This window comes from Silene latifolia, chromosome X, assembly GCF_048544455.1.
Source record: "Silene latifolia isolate original U9 population chromosome X, ASM4854445v1, whole genome shotgun sequence".
Lineage (NCBI taxonomy): Eukaryota > Viridiplantae > Streptophyta > Magnoliopsida > Caryophyllales > Caryophyllaceae > Silene > Silene latifolia.
The window spans coordinates 283552853-283566618 of record NC_133537.1 but is presented as its reverse complement, the minus strand read 5'-3'; the positions used below and the strand labels follow the sequence as shown (position 1 = coordinate 283566618).

At 40.8% G+C, this 13766-nt stretch overlaps 1 non-coding gene across 1 annotated transcript; it reads left to right on the top strand.

The window, feature by feature from the left end:
- The first annotated feature begins 919 nt into the window (after positions 1–919).
- On the top strand, positions 920–1026 carry LOC141624951 (small nucleolar RNA R71). The gene has a single exon (XR_012534753.1). It is a non-coding gene; the product is annotated as a small nucleolar RNA R71 (small nucleolar RNA).
- Positions 1027–13766: the final 12740 nt, after the last annotated feature.

Below are 13766 nucleotides of genomic sequence, written 5' to 3'. Positions count from 1 at the left end.
TCATGTGGTGTCTCACCTTGGGGTAATAGTTTACCCATCTTCCTTTGAGAGCTAGAAGCGGTTAGTTGAACCATTTGATTTTCTAGCATTTTGATGACGGCATTGTGAGCTTGATCACTCTTTTACACTTGAGCCAACAATTCGGTTTGGGTCTTAGCCATTTTCATCACCAAAGCTTCAAGTTTGCTCCCCCCCTTGGTCATTTTGTTGGGAATTTGAAGATTGACCTTAGGTTGGTTGAAAGTTTTGTTGGAAGTTTTGTTGTGGTGGTCTTTGATTTGGATTTTGGCCTTGGTTTTGATTTTGATAGCCCAGTGGATAATTGAACCTTTGTTGTTGTGGAATGAAGATAACTTGTTGTTGTTGTTGAGGCACAAAATTGGTTTGTGGTGGTTGGGGCACAAAAGTATTTTGGGGTTGAGGATTTAGCACATTATTGCTTTTGTAAGACAAATTCGGGTGGTACTTGGTATTGGGGTTGTAAGTATTTGAAAAAGTACCCGGTGGAAATGAACTTTGTCTAAAACTTTGAAAAGTGTTTACCTCCTCAATGGTAGCATGACATAGAGCGGTGCAATATCCCGCACCTCCGCAACCTTCACAAATAAATATTTGATCGGTAGTGGACATGGCATTGACTTGTTGAAGAGATGAAGCCGCACCTTGAGCCTCCAATTTTTGTTGAAGTAAATTAAGTTGAGTCTTCAAAAAAGATGTATCGGAAGACTCATCCTTCGTCTTTAGTGGCGTACTTCGGGAATTGACATATTGCAAGTCAAGAATCGCCATGGATTCAATTGTGGCATGATAAATATCGGTGTCAATTTGATCAAACCTTCCATTGTCGGCGGAATCGAGAACTCGGCAAGACTCGACACAACATCCATTGTAGAATGTAATAGCGAAAAACCAAGGATCCAACCCATGATGTGGCCATTATCTTTGCAATTCCTTGTACCTCTCCCAAGCTTCATAAAGGCTCTCTAACCCTTGTTGACGGAACCCCGTGATTTGACTCCTCAAAGTTTGTGTCTTTTCCGGTGGAAAATAATTTTGATAAAAAGCAAGAGCCAAAGTATCCGAACTGGTGATCTCCACGGCGGTTTTATCAAGGTTATTGATCCATAGCTTAGCCTTGTCCCTCAATGAGAAAGGGAAAAGTATCTCCCTTATTTGAGATTGTGTGACTCCCGTTTGCCTAATCATTGAGCAATAGTCATAAAATTTTTGCACATGCAAATTGGGATCCTCCAAAGGACTTCCCCCAAATTGCTTTGTCTCAACAAGGCTAATGAAACCCGGTTTGATCTCGAAGTCCGTGGCTCCAATTTGGGTAGTAGTGATACCCGTAGGAGGCATAGCTATGGTGGGCTTGGAGTGATCTAAAAGTTTCACCATTTTCTTGATTGGTGATGGTGGTGGCGGTGGAGATGGTGAACTAGAACCTTCTTCTTCGTCACAGAGTGGGTAATTGTTACGAGTGCGACCTAAACCAATGGGACTAGTAGATTCGGCAAGCTCCTTGAAATAACTGAGTCGGCTACGGAAGGTTTTCTCGGGCTCTGGATCAAAAGGAAGTAATTCTCCGGTGCAAGAGAACCTGGGCATAAAACAACAATCTTCAAGAAACTTGTAAGTAACGGTCTCAAGGAACAAGTGTTACTTAAGACAAAAGAAAACAAGATAGAAATCAACAATTCAAAATGCAATAAAACCGTGCTCCCCGGCAATGGCACCAAAATTTGATAGGCTATCGCACACCTAACAAAAATACCCTAGACTTGGCTAATAAATGAATGTAGTAAAGTAGCGGTCGAACACAAGGAGACGGGAATTGCGTAGTAAATTGCTATGAGCAGAATTCTATCTAGGTCGGTTCGATTGTTTGTTTGGTTTGGTAAACTTGTATTAAAATGATGTAAAAATTTATGATGCTAAAGGAGTCTAGGGGAGTCGGGTCACACATGCAAATATGTAAATGCTCAAGTTAAACATAGGAGTTGATAATAACGTTAATCATTTAGGTCTAATGACAACCAACTCTCGGCCTTATTGTCAACCATAGAACGGGTTCTAGTGAACGCTCGCTATGACTAGATCGGTCTACTAAAACATGCTTAGTCTAATTCATTTTCGTGCCTCTTGACTTAATAAAAGTGAATTAAAAAGTTTAATCTAAGATATTCATCAATTACCAAAGATTAGCAAATAATACAAGCATGCATGTGATAGAAATGATTAAACGATATCATAACATCTTATTTTCAACAATTACAATCACTAATTTTGCATGGCTTCCATATTCCCTAGACAAAGTAAACTACTCACTCATATTGGAAATTAAACTAATGACATATAAACTAATAAACATAATGATAATAAAAATATAACTAAATGAATGTATAAGAATTAGAAATATGATAAATGATGAAAACATATGATCAATGAAATGGCTAATGATAAGATATGTAAATAAAATTGCTAGAACAAACTATGATGATAATAACTTAATAACGAATTGTAACAAACTAATAATAATATGTAAAATTCTAATAACAATAATGAGAACTATATGATAAAGGAAATGGCAAATGAATTAACGAAATGAAAATAGTTATGAAATTACCGTAATGAGAGAAATAGAACTTGAACGAGAAGAAAATGTTGAGAAAAACCAAAATAACTTGAATAGAATGCTTGAATTATAAAGAACAAATGATTGAAGTAAATTGTTTATAACAAGGAAATGCTTAATGAAATGTAAATTAATTCTGAAAACTAAGAATATTTGTGTGCTTAAGAGTATGACGAGTGTATGAAAGATGATTCCTAATGACGGATTAAGCACTCTTTATATAGGAATAAAGGGTGAAACATAAAAGTCCTAGGTGAAGTTGACCCCGATCGGGGACGAAGGTCTCTCGGTCAATTGCTATTAATCCTCGATTAATTAGCATATGGCATTCTATGTTCCGTCATTAAGCTCCTTAATTCCTCGTGTTAGAGCATATTTTAGAATCCTAAGCTTCAACTTCCACTTGAGATTTTTTGGACTTTATTGGGCTTTTATCTTCATTTATTTTCTTGCATCAACCCATGTTCATTTCTTCATGCTCGGGATTTCTTTGCTCGGAATTCTCCAAAACGCCCTCCCATGGTCAAGTCTTGTTTCTTTTAGCCTCATGAACTTTAGTGCTTGAAAATATGATGGGAAAAAGCTACTGAATGCTTCATTTCCTACAAAATACAATGAATACAAGCAAAGACACCTAGAACACGGAATTAGCTCACAAATACAGTAATAAAAGTGCAATAATAAAATAAAACCGAGCTAAAATAGAGGGTAAAATCGTATATAAATCAGACACATCAGAAATGAACCCAGTAATCGTCAATGCTAGCCTAACTAAAGGCCAACTTTCTGCTTTGTTGGCTTTTTTGAGAACTTATAAAAAGGCTATTGGGTATAGCATTGGCGATTTACAAGGTATTAGTCCTGATTTTTGTATGCACCATATTCATCTAGAAGAAGATAATAAGCCAAGTGAGCAAGGTCAGAGACGGGTAAATCCTCCTATGCAGGAGGTGGTAAGGAAAGACGTACAAAAATTACTTGATGCTGGTATTATATATTCTATTTCTAATTCTAAGTGGGTTAGTTCTGTCCAGGACGTGCCTAAAAAGAGGGGTACTACAGTAGTAATCAATGATAAAAATGAATTAATTTCTAGTAGACTTGTTATAGGATAGAGGATTTGTATAGATTATAGGAAGCTGAACTCAGCTACTAAAAAAGACCACTTCCCACTTCCCTACATTGATCAGATGTTAGAAAGACTAGCATGTCACAGTTATTTTTGTTACCTAGATGGCTACTGCAGATTCTTTCAGATACCCATTCATCCTGGTGATCAGGAAAAGACCACTTTTACATGTCCATATGGTGTATTTGCTTATAGGAGGATGTATTTTGGTTTGTGCAATGCCCCAGCTACCTTCCAGCGTTGTATGATGGCCATATTTTCTTATTACATAGACTCTATTATCGAAGTCTTTATGGATGATTTTAGTGTTTATGGTACTGACTTTGATGTTTGCTTGAGAAATTTGACTAAGATTTTGCAGCGCTGTGAGGAGAGCAATCTTGTGCTGAACTGGGAGAAGTTACACTTCATGGTTACTGACGGGTGGTACTTGGTCATTTGGTGTCAGGTAGAGGTATTCAAGTGGATAAAGTTATGGTGGAGGTGATTGAGCGACTACCGTACCCGGTTAATGTTAAAAGTGTGCAAAGTTTTCTTGGTCATGCAGGATTCTATCGTCGTTTTATTAACGATTTTTCAAAAATTGCTCAACCAATAACCCAGCTTCTCCATAAAGATGCCCCTTTTGTGTTTAATGATGAGTATGTTAAGTCTTTTGACAGGATTAAACAGGGTCTTATCTCAGCTCCAATAATCCAGGCTCCAGATTAGAATCTACCTTTTGAGAGTATGTGCGACGCGGTGATTATGCTGTTGGAGCCGTTTTGGGTCAATGAAAAGATAAAGTGTTGCATGCTATTTATTATGCAAATAAGACTCTAGATGATGCGCAGGTCAATTATGCTAATACGGAGAAGGAGCTTCTTGCAGTTGTCTATTCTTTAGACAAATTTAGAGCCTATCTTGTGGGTTCTAAGTGTAGATACCTCATTTCTGCACCTCCCACAAACCACCCGGTGATGATTGGGCCGCACGTTTGGTACACGGAATGATTTATGACGGTTCGTAACTATTTCATAATTTTAATCTTTTCATCTTTTGGCAAAATATATCCGAAATCATATTTTGAACAATAAGGAAGTTGAGATCTACCGCAATTCCATAACAGAAACGCGGAAAATAGTTCTTCCACAGGAGGAAACATCTGGGGAAAGGACGCATCAGGTGCTGCGCCTTTTCCAAAGGACGCAGTGGTTGCTGAGCCTTTTCCCCAGCTCTTTACTGCATATTTTAAGATCTTTTCGAGATTTGTTTCCAAAGTTTTACCGTAACCGTAATTCCTCCGTGTGATTAGTATAAATAGGGACCTTCGTTCCTCATATTTCTCACACGAGTGCTTATTGACGTCTACGTGCTTGATCAATCGACCACATAAGCTCGGGTCCTTCTGAGTACCAGTCTCGTTTGCATGACCGACCAATTTGACCAACTCCACTTCAATTTATCAAATCAATTTAATCTAAATCCTCTTACGAGGGCACTTTCATCATACATTCGAGTCGAATGTCAATAATCGATCATTAAAATAACCAACGAATATTAACAATATGCAGTTCCGGCTTCACAGCCAGAACTCACTTCAGGAACTGATGCAGTAACCACTGCACCTCTTCCAAGGGACGCAGCACTGCTGCGCCTGTTCCGGGGTGATTTTTGTCTCTGAACTTCCGTTCTTGCTTTAACCTAGTTAGTTAGTTTTAATATTAATCGTAATATCACCACAAATCTGTCCGTTTTCTAACCTTTAATTATTTTCCTTTTCTTGTCCAAAATTATCCGTTTTAAACGTATTTTCGACGCAAATCATTGAACCGTTGTAATTATTGTAATTTTAATTATCGTATGTTGTTTATTGTACTCTTTACTATCGTTTGTTTGCTCTCACATGTAATCAACCCTAAATCCCTACTTCGACCTATTGTTTGCTAATTACATGTTTACCGACTTAGTTAAACTTCACATGCTAGGATCAAAACATTGTTTGTTGCATTGCATGCATATAATCGACAACATATCGAGTATAAATGACTTCCCTAATCATTAGTAGAGGCCACTATCAAGGCGGGCAGGATTAGGTGTTCTATCAAAAGAGCTTCCTAATACGTATCCTTACCCCTTACTCCAGATCTTTGTGAACATCCGTTTTCATTAGCATCTACGAGAGTCATTCTAGACATAGAATGCTAAGGGTAACGGGTTCTTAGTGTCTATGTCATTACTTTGTGTCTTGACATGCCACGAGGTATTCGAACGGTTTCCAATTTTCCACAATAAATTGGTGGCGACTCCACAAATGCAAACGCTTGTTCCCAATTGCCCCCGTGGGCCCCCCGTGTCCACAATTTGGCGACTCCGCTGGGGAGTAATACACTTACGTGTTGCCAAGGGTGAAACTTGAACAAGGTTAGGGAATAGTTTATATGAGACGGTTGTCGGCTTTCATTACTCGACCTTCTTAGGTCGTTTTATTCTGCCATCCTAGGCCCAATCCAACCCATTCGACCAATCGTCCCGTCTGGACGGTCCAAATTCTTATCTGGGCCTAAGGATGGATAGCGATTGACGTCAACCATACCATGATGCTTACTCATGTTTGTATCAAGGGCTTTCACTACTCGAGGGAATGGACTAGGAACCGGTCTTACTCATGTTTGGCACGGGCCTCTCCACCGATCCGGGTTTGATTGCTCGGCATGGCAACCCACCCTTTTAAGCCAAAACCCTTTAAATGCACTCAGCATACCATTATAATGCCTGTTTTAATGCTTGTATCATATGTGACCACTATTTTCTAAACAAAACCATGACGAATTTTGTAAAATCAAAAACCTTTTTCAAGATGTAAATATTTTCGAAAAATGGCCCAAATTAGCGCAAAATGAATCGAAACCCTGTCCAAATATCGAGTCACAATTCGGGCCTCAAAACCCATTTCAAAACCTCACTTCGAGTCAACACTTCTACAACTACACTACAGTTGACTAGGACAAACATTTCAAAACTTTGTCATTTTCAAACCTCACTTGACAAAAGTGGCACACTCCCACTCCACAATTTGAGTCTTTTCTTTGAGTAAGTGTGCTAGAGTGGTCGATCGTGTTTTGATTCATCGTCGATCTCTTATCCAGTTTCCAAGATGCCTAAAACTAGTACCACAAGCGCCAACAGTCAACCCCAAAATGCTAATGATCAAATCCTAGCTGCGCTCGATCGTCTCCAAACAAGCCAAGACCAAGTTTATGATCGCCTCAATACAATCGAGGGTCGAATTGTTGCTGTAGAAACTATGCTACCTCCTGCAGAAGATGAAGTTCCTAGTGAATTTGTGAATGACAAATTTCCACCCTATGTTGGACAAGCAGAAATCAACCCTCCAATAGGTCTTACTGAAGCTGAAAAGCGACTCCAATACTTGGAGGAGCAACTAATGTACCTCAAAGGAGATGATATCTATAGAGAAAACAATCGCAAGTATGAGGCCGTGAGTGCCAAACTACCAACCAACTTCAACATGACTGATATTCCAAAGTTCAAGGGACATGAAAACACTTTGAACCACATTCCTGCTTTCAAGGACTAAATGTCTATCAAAGACATCAAACCCGAGATGTTCTTAAGGATCTTTCCTTCATCTCTCGACACTATTCCTAAGCAATGGTTCTATTCTCTAGAGCACAAGAAGATTGCCACCTGGGATGACGCTGCAATCGAGTTCGCTAAGCAATACGCGGATAATGCTGAAATCCAAGTCAATATGCACACTCTAGAGGTTCTTACGCAAAATGAGAAAGAAGGCTTCACCGACTTCCTAAGTAGGTGGAGGAAGACTAGTACACAACTTGTCGAGTATCTGGATGAGGCTACCCTCGTGGAATAGTTCGTGGATAACTTAAGACCCATTTATGCAAATCACTTGAGGTACCAAAACATTAAGACCTTCAAGGACTTAACTGTGCTAGGGACAAGAATTGAAGATGACATCCGTAAAGGACTCTTGTCCAAAACGGTGGGTCGTGGATATCAAGGCTCAACAAGTTGTTCTTATGGCTCTACTAGCAAGACTGATGAGGTTAACCTTCTTGAATCATCAAAGAAGAATAACCCCCAAAGGAAGTTCACAAACATCGGTGACACGTACTCCAATGCTTTGAAGAGGTTGATGAAACATGGAAAGCTCCAACCCATAGGGCCTACACCTGATCCAGAAAAGAAGTCCAAGTTCTGGGACGAAAATTCATACTGCGAATATCATAGAGGTAAGGGACATGATACAGAGAAGTTTACAAGCTAAAGCATGTCCTTCAAGATATGATTGAAGACGGTCGTCTACCCATACCTCCAAGAGGTAAGCCCAACAATACTCAGAATCCTCTTGGAGTTCTAATGATTACAAATGAAGAATCTACCTTAGATTGTTCGCACCTCATTTCTCCAATCGAAGATGAGATCCATGCATTAGAAGATGAGGGAAGTTATTCTACCATTTCTCCTACCATCGCCGACTTTGTCGCATGGGCAAAGAGTGTGAATAGACAAGTCTCAGAGCTAGAAAATGTAGTAGCATCCCTCCGCAATCCAAACACCATACCTAAGGAGAGCATGCCACTAAATCTCTCTCAAAATTCTACAATGCAAGAAGTGGTAACCGTGGTCGACAGCCTAATCGATCAAATAATCCACTTAGAAGCTGAAATCATCAGGTTGAGAGAACATGTTACAGTCAATGGCGTATGGGCCGATGATAATGAAGACGAATACCTCACCGAGAACTACCTAGTCAAGATTAGTGAGGACATAGTCAAAAATAGTGAAGACCAAGATATAGACTACCTTACTCATTCAGGGCGCCCATATCAAAACATTTCTCAAAATAGTCCCATAGCCAATGGTCTAGTTCCTAACACCAACGTCGTCACACCAAATGATGGCGAAGATACATCTACCGACTACTTGCTGAAGCAACTACAGAAGACAATGGTTGATCTTTCAGTCTGGCAACTAGTTGCAAGCTCATTCCCTCATCGCCAAGCTCTACTGCAAGCCTTGGCTAAATTAAACGTGGCACATAACTCTACACTTGATGACGTAGTCAACTTGGTCTTCCAAGATTCAACTAAGCTAAGTAACCTGGCTACTTTCTCAGATGAGGATTTACCACCTTTCGGCGCTAGTCACGACTTGGCTCTATACATTACTGTCAGTTGTTTAAAGAAGAATGTACCAATGACTTTAGTAGATGATGGCTCTGCAGTCAATGCCATACCATTAAAAATGGCATATAAGATAGGCATGAAAGAGTCGGATTGGACCCCTACTAATCATGGCGTTCATGCATACGACGGTACGCGACGTAAAGTAGTAAGACTAGTCAACCTCACCATAGCCACAGGGTCGATTGAGCGAAAGGTTAACTTTCAAATAGTGGATATCGAAGCATCATTCAACATACTTCTGGGAAGGCTTTGGATTCACACTTCCAAAGCAGTAACATCCACCCTCCACCAGAAAATCAAGATCCCACGAGATGGCAAAGTAGTGACGATCACTTCGTCACCTATCAAGGCAGTGATAGAAAAGATGGCAAGCAACCAAGTGGTTATAGATCCAGTATACGAGCTTGGGGGCTTCCATAGCATAAACCTTGTAGAAATTGAACTGGCACCCTTATACTTCAATCCATATTCCAATTTTGTGGTCAACCACATGCTCAAATCTCAGGGATACTTCCTGGGTATGCCACTGAATCTTGTCCGAAGAAATACCTTTACACCTTACAAAGAAGGAAACTCTCAAAGGATACCATTAGGATTGGGATACAAACCCACGAAAGAAGAAGCTCTGGAGATGCTCACACAGTTTCAAAACCGCAAGAATGTGGGAATCCAAATACGACCCTACCTCCCTACCCTAAATGGATACTTTGTTAGAGAAGGAAATCACGAATACTTTCATGGGTTTCCCGAACCTTGGCACTATAAAGGAAGGCAACTAGCTGGAATCGAGATCTTTCACGATTGCTACTTCATTCCTTCAGAAACGGTTCCTACCGTCAAGACTCGTCAAGCACCTTGCTTAGACGAACAAGCTGTTAGCCTTCTGTTTGAAGAAGACCGATTTGTTAGAGCTGCGCAGGACGAGATCATTACCATGATACTTCAGGATGACAATTTTAACCCTGCAGCGTTAATCACCAAAACTAGTTTGAATCAGCAAAAAGGATGGAGAAAGTCGATCAAATGGACAAACAACCAAGGAAGACTCTTCAAACTCACCACTGGAGAAGGAGATATGTTCAAAGGAGAACCCGAAGATAACGAATTCGAGTCGGAGTCGGAGTCGGAATCAGAGTCGGAGTCTAGAGAAGTCCCTAGAGAGTCTCCTCCTGCCGTCACTCCCAATTCCCTTGTTTCTCCTAGCATAGTATCAAGTAGTAACAGTAGCTTGGGAAATGTCCCAACAACTGTCCCTTTACCGCCACTGACTACTGAACAGATGGATTTTATTTACGATGATAATGAGGATGATCCAGACCCAGACTCAATCGAACTACCTCCCTACATAGCTAAAGAAATATTACGAGAGGGGGAAGGGGCACCAGTTATAGAGAACACTGAACCCATCAACGTAGGAACCGAATTAGAACCCCAAGAACTTAGGATAGGGACAACCTTAAGCCCAACCGAAAGGGCCAGTTTCATAGACCTCCTACACGAGTTCAAAGACGTTTTTGCTTGGTCCTACAAAGACATGCCAGGGATCAATACGGATATTGCAGAACACAGAATTCCAATCAAACTAGGTTTCAAACCTGTAAAGCAGAAGCTTCGTCGAATGACGACAGAATGGGCTCTTAAGATCAAAGAAGAAGTCGATAAACAATTCAAAGTCGGGTTCATCAAAGTTTTCGAGTATTCAGACTGGGTGGCCAACATAGTACCCGTACACAAAAAGGATGGGAGAATCCGAGTTTGTGTTGATTTCAGAGACTTAAACAAAGCGAGTCCCAAGGAGGGCTTTCCTCTACCACATATCGACATATTGGTAGACAATACAGCAGATCACGCGTTATTGTCCTTCATGGATGGATATACAGGATATAATCTGATCAAGATAGCCATAGAAGACATGCATAAGACTGCCTTTGTTACTCAATGGGGCACCTATTGCTATACTGTTATGCCATTCGGGTTAATCAATGTTGGAGCTACGTATCAACGCACTGCGACCACACTCCTACATGACATGATGCATAAAGAAATAGAAGTATACGTGGATGATATGATTGTCAAGTCCAAAGATAGGAAGGGGCACATTGATAACCTTCACAAATTCTTCCTAAGACTACGGAAGTACAAGATGAGGCTCAATCATCAGAAATGCGCATTCGGAGTAACGTCAGATAAACTTCTGGGTTATGTCGTCAGTCAACGGGGAATAGAAATCGATCCTTCCAAAATCAAAGCTCTAATCGAAATGCCACAACCTCAGACAGAAAAGGAAGTTAGGGGATTTTTAGGCAAGGTGAAATATATAAGTCGATTCATATCGAAACTTACAATGATCTGTGAACCCATTTTCAAGAAGCTCAAGAAAACAGATCATACCGTATGGGATGATGACTAAAAAAAGGCGTTTGACAAAGTTAAGGAGATACTAGCCAAACCACCAGTGCTCATGCCTCCACAACGAGATCAACCTCTTGGTTTATATCTCACTGTGACCGAAACAGCCATGGGGGCTATGCTAGCACAAACCGTTGGAAGAGAAGAAAGAGCCATCTACTACCTTAGTAAGAATTTCTTGGAGTACGAATGCAAGTACACACCTCTCGAAAAGACATGCCTCGCTCTTGTGTGGGCAACAAAGAAGCTACGTCATTACATGATTATCTACTCCGTCAAGGTGTACTCCAAAATGAATCTTGTCAAATACCTCTTCGAAAAACCCGTTCTCAACGGACGCTTGGCAAGATAGACCTTAATGCTCTTAGAATTCGATCTCAAAGACGTACCTCTGAAGGTTATAAAGGGGTGTGCCGTTGCCGAGTTCTTCGCAAATAATCCCATTAATGAGACCCAAGGAGTAGACATATGGTCATTCCCAGACGAAGATATACTACAAACTAATGTAGACTCTTGGGATATTTATTTCGATGGAGCATCAAATCTAAGAGGATTTGGAATAGGAGTATTGCTCATTTCTCCTGAAAGTGAGCATACACCACTCTCTATCAAACTCGACTTCGAGGTGACGAATAACGTAGTAGAATATGAAGCTTGCCTCATTGGGCTACAAGCAGCAGTAAGTTTAGACATCAAAAATCTCCTGGTTCATGGAGATTCATCCTTGACCATCAACCAAATTACGGGATCTTGGAAAATTCAAAGTGAAAGTCTAGCGCTCTATCAGGCCAGGATAGATCAAGTTGCCCAATTCTTTGATCAAGTAACCTACCTATATCTATCTCGAGAAGAAAAATAGTTTGCAGACGCTCTTGCAAAACTTGCATCACTGATTAACATACCAGGCGACATGGTAGAAATGCCTTTATGCATCGAACGACGGTCAGAACCAGCCTATGTGCACCAAATTACAGATGAAGAGGAAAACCCAAGGGAGCCTTGGTTTCAGGCCATTCTAAACTTCATGCTCAATGGTACATATCCACCAGACATGGATAAGAGAGGACAACGTGTTATACGCCTACTGGCCTCTCAATATCTCCTCATGCAAGGAGAATTGTACAAAATGACGCCTCTTAGTGTAGTTTTACGTTGCCTTGATCATTCACAGGTGCAGAAAGTGATGGAAGAAGTTCATGATGGAGAATGCGGCCCTCACATGAGTGGACCAATGATGGCAAAGAAAATCACCCATCTGGGATATTACTGGACCACAATGGAATCCGATTGCATCAAATATGTCAGACATTGCCATAATTGCCAAATCTTCGGGAATGTGCAACATGTCCCTCCCTCACTACTCTACACCATGACATCTCCTTGGCCATTTTCTACTTAGGGAATCGACATCATCGGGAAGATCACCCCCGCCGAAACAGGAGGTCACTGTTTTATTTTGGTGGCGATCGACTATTTCACTAAATGGGTCGAAGCGGCATCTTACACTAGTTTCACAGCCAAAAATGTGGCAAAGTTCATACAAACAAATATCATCTGTCGATATGGTTGCCCACATGAAATCATCAGTGACAATGGATTACACTTCCAGGCTGAGACTGAACAATTGCTAGCCAAGTACAAAATCAAACACCACCATTCCTCGCCATACTACCACAAACCAATGGCGCGGTAGAGGCAGCCAATAAGAATGTTGTAACAATCCTCTAGAAAATGATCGATAATTATCGCGATTGGCCCAGTAAGATACCATTCGCCTTATGGGGTTATCGCACATCCGTTAGGACACCCACTGGGGCTACTCCTTTCTACTTAACTTACGGCATGGAAGCTGTACAACCAGTTGAACCAGAGATTCCATCCTTACGTATTCTGCTTGAAAGTCAAATTCCAGAAGCCGATTGGAAGAAAGATAGGTATGAAGAACTCATCCTCTTGGATTAACGAAGATTGCGTGCATTACATAATGTGCAAACATACCAGGCACGGATCAAACAAGCATTCAACAAAAGGGTTAAGCCTAGAAATATCAAAGCAGGAGACTTAGTCCTCAAATCAGTTAGAGCACTTCTACCTGTCGATCCACGAGGAAAGTTCAAACCCAACTGGGCCGGACCATTCTTGGTCAAGTCCATACTCCCAGGGGGTGCGGTTAGGATCACAGACCTAGATGGGAATGAATTTGCTAATCCAACTAACCTCGACCAAATAAACGATATTATGCCTAGCATAGGACAGAAACGCGACTCGCGTAACACCCACGTGCCGCACATGCGACACGAAATAAAAACGTCCCCTAGCCCGCTGAAATAAAACTTATGTCACCTTGCTCATGCATCTTGACAATTCGTCATCCTCATAT